Source organism: Athene cunicularia (assembly GCF_003259725.1).
Source record: "Athene cunicularia isolate RWA chromosome 6 unlocalized genomic scaffold, athCun1 chr6_part1, whole genome shotgun sequence".
Taxonomy (NCBI): domain Eukaryota; kingdom Metazoa; phylum Chordata; class Aves; order Strigiformes; family Strigidae; genus Athene; species Athene cunicularia.
In genome coordinates, this window is record NW_020799105.1 from 15619271 (window position 1) to 15622911 (window position 3641).

General features: G+C 43.5%; 1 protein-coding gene across 4 annotated transcripts in view; it reads left to right on the forward strand.

Annotated features, from left to right (window-relative positions):
- Window positions 1–3641, forward strand: part of PDCD4 (programmed cell death 4) — a 20401-nt gene that overhangs the window by 394 nt on the left and 16366 nt on the right. The window lies entirely within an intron of this gene.

Sequence of the window (3641 nt, forward strand, 5' to 3'; positions counted from 1 at the left end):
TTTTTTTTTTTTTTTTTTTTTTTTTTTTTCTGTGGGAGGAGGAATCCTGCGCTTTTGTTTTAAGGGGGATTTTGGTGGTATGTTTGTTATGAATATGGCTGGGGGAGGGGGGCCGGGAGGGAGCAAGCAGGTCTCTGCAGCTCAGAGATCAGCATGTGATCAGCTGTCTTTTAAATTTTGCAGGCGGTTTTGAGGTTAGAAAGGCAAAAATAGGCAATATCTTTTAGCAGAGCGGCTGGTGCAATGGAAAATACAAATAATCTTTCGTGCACATCAGCCCTTTTTCAGGTCACAGTGCTTTAGAAATCAGAAAGTATGTGCAGTCAAACTTAGACGAGATTTTCATTGATTTATAACCCAGCTGCTAATAGAGACATTCAGCAGAAGAAACTAAACCCACACCATTTTCTTGTCTGGAGGTGTGCCGGATGGTTCACTGGTTTTCATCTTCTTTTGATTACTGACCCAGCTTTTGGGCCTCTTGGAAGTGATCCATTCCTGTATTTTACCATAAAATCCTCCAGCATTCTTCCACGGTGCTTTAAAATGTGTAATTGGCATGATGTAGTGATGTGGTATTTAGTGGCATCTTCTCTTGTGCAGGTACTGGTTACTGTTTCAGTTTCTCTGCCACCTCTTTCCTCTTCACTGAAAAATCTCTTTAAAGCCCTGCTTCTGCCTTGCAGGGGAAGCTGAATTCCATGATCTATGTGAATAGCTAATTTTCTGAATCTCAGTGATGACACTGTAGTGGTTTGTTTGGTGCGTGCTACTCAGTGAAGGTGCAAAAAACAAACGAAATTATTTTTTGATTGATGGGGCAACAACATCTTTTGAGGCTGCCTCTAGGTTGCATGTGAAAAAAAGTCTTGTGTGAGCATGCTGAACTGTCCTGACTTGAAAATGTCTGTAACTTAGTGTCTTCATGACCAAGATTTTCTTTCTGTCATTTGTCTGATAAGGAAAGTATTTATCATTAAAAATACAGCAATCGTGCTGCAAATTCTTTTAACAGATTGCCATTGTTTTAATTCTTAAACCTAGTTTTGATGATTCATGCAGAGCTGGGCCAGTAATAAATTCAGAGGCTTTTACATAAGGGAAGTTTGGCTTTTATTTTGGTCAAAAGTACACTGATTTGGAGTCGGGTTATACTGGAAAAATATGTTAAAAACCTACAAAAGTCAAGTCATAACCTATTAACTGAGGAGGATTCTCTTGCTGGCAGCTGAAAAATCCTGCAATGCAAAACTACTAAAGCAGGAGAGATCTGCTTTGGCTTCCCTGACAGCACTGGGCTGCTATTGCTTGGGCTCTCCGGAGAGACAAATAACAGACAGAAAACAAAAGGTTAGATGGGTTTTTAGGAGAGACTGTGAATGGAGTCAAAATACATGACAATGAAAGAAGACTGTCATCTTTAATTAGCTGTCCGGCCTCGGGCAGCGCGTATAGAATAAACTAAAATAAGGCAGAAGGTTTGGAAGGCTGTGGATGGCTATGCATGGTTTAGCTGTCAATCCTAAACCTGCACTGTGTTAAAGAGTTTCAGCCAGTGGAGAAGGTGGCTGCAGCACCTTTTACCTGCCGGTTGCCTGATCAGTAGGAACCCCGTCTGAGGCAGCTGTTGGTGTTTCCCATCCCCGCCTAAACCCCTGTCCTGTGACACCCAATGCTGAAGAGAAGGTAAAGAGAGGGGTCTTGGGCGAAGAGGGAGCAAAAGGTCTGAAACCCCCGTGTTAGCTGAGAGCAGCGCAAGGAAGAGGTAATACGTTCTTTTTCTGATGGTTTTGCTTCAGAAAAGAAAATTGATTTGTAATTAAAGGAGGAGACAGTGTTGGAGAGGGGGCAGGCACAGCTGTCGAGGGTTCCACAGCTGTCCATGCTGCCAGCGCACGTAGGGCTCTCGTCTTCCCAGTCCGGTTCAGTCACTGGGCCTGCAAACACTTGTCCATCCCCTCACATCGTCTCTGGGTACAACCCTTCTCCCACATCCCGGCGTTTGTCGTCTCAGATCTATCCCCAAACCGGTCAAAAGGTTCTGTTAAAAGGATGTTTCAAGCCACTTAATGCTAATGATGCTCCTAAAGGTTAAGAAGTCGGGGGATGATGACCTGGTGCACTTTTGCGAGTGGACTGGCGTATGTTAGACGGGGAAAAGGGAATTGCTGGTCCGGGGTGTGTGCGACAGGCCCACGCGGAGAGCGTAAACCAGCTTTATTTTAGCCCCCAGGCCTGACGTCCCAAGCGGGCCGGTACGCGCCTGAGGGCCTGAGTCCCTCCGGCAGCCTCAGGCCCCGCGGTGTTTCCTTCACTAAGCAAATGGCTTGCAGCTTGCCTTACCCAAGAAAGATAGATAGGTTTGATAAACCCATTTAATCTCATGCCATTTACCTCTCTCTCTTTTGCTAGCCTTCCCTTCACCATTTTTTCTGAAGCTTTCCATATACTATTAAGCTGAAACCTTCATGCCTGTTCTTGTCCAGATCAGTTCACTTCTTCTGTACAGGCTCACTGTGCTCCTGTCCCTGACTGAGGGACCTGTTAAAGACATCAGGCCAGTTCTTCCAGAGCTCTGGCATGTGGATTAGCCCGTTCCTCTGCCTTCAGTGCAGGAAGGAGCACTGAGATTTGCTTCTAGCCTGGCCGTGAACATTTCCATACCCCTATCCCATTAGCTTTCTCATCTGTAGTCACATGATTAACATCCTCAGTGAAAGTTAAGGCAAAGTACGAGTTTGGGTTTTGCGCATACCTAACACACATTAACCTCTATCCCATGTAATCGCTCTTTTTCTTTCCCTGTTTTCTTCAGCCATATACAACCAGGAAAAACATTTTCCCATTTTTATTAATATCCTTTAAAAGTCAAAACTCTGACTTGCTTTTGAGACATAGCTTTTATACCCCATCAGTTATTTGCTTTTTAAAGTAATTCCTTGTAATAACTGCTCGGTTTTGGTATCATTTTTGAGGTTGGAATTCATTCAACTGCAGTCTCTGTCTTCAAGTTTTTCCCCTTGCCTTGGTTTTATCCCCAGTGAAGTTATACTTAATTAACTGGAGTTTTATCCCCAGTCTTGGAGTCTCATTGCAGTAAAGTTTAGACATGTAAATCCCCCAGCTCCTAAGGAAAGCTGACTATATGGATTAGTTCCTGTTATTTATTTAAATACATCCCTTGGGAGTCTGAAGCTCTATCAGTCACACCTGCCTTGATCACAAGGATATCATATTTTAAGTGCGGTACTGTTTATCATTTAAAAACCTGAAGCATCTCAAGTTTCCTAGAAAAAACTTGACCAAAGTGGATTTTCCTGATACTTCTAGGGTAAAAATAAACAACACAGTGGAAGAGCAGAAGTCGATTAGTTGCTCTTTTTAGAAATATGTTTTTTAGCTTAAAAATAAAACTCTGCAAGTCACCTTTTGTGCTAAACACCAACAATGTGTTTTACCTCACCAGGGCCAAAAGACCCAGGTCAAGGCCTTCTCCCGATCAGTGAGATCTAGAGGTCTACCTGCTTCTCTTCACCCTGTTTCACATCTTTTATTTTCTCTCTCTCTCTCCTCTCACTCTTCCTTCTGGATTTCCTCCCTGCTGACACACCGTCCCAGAGTCCTGACACTGGACTGAAGTC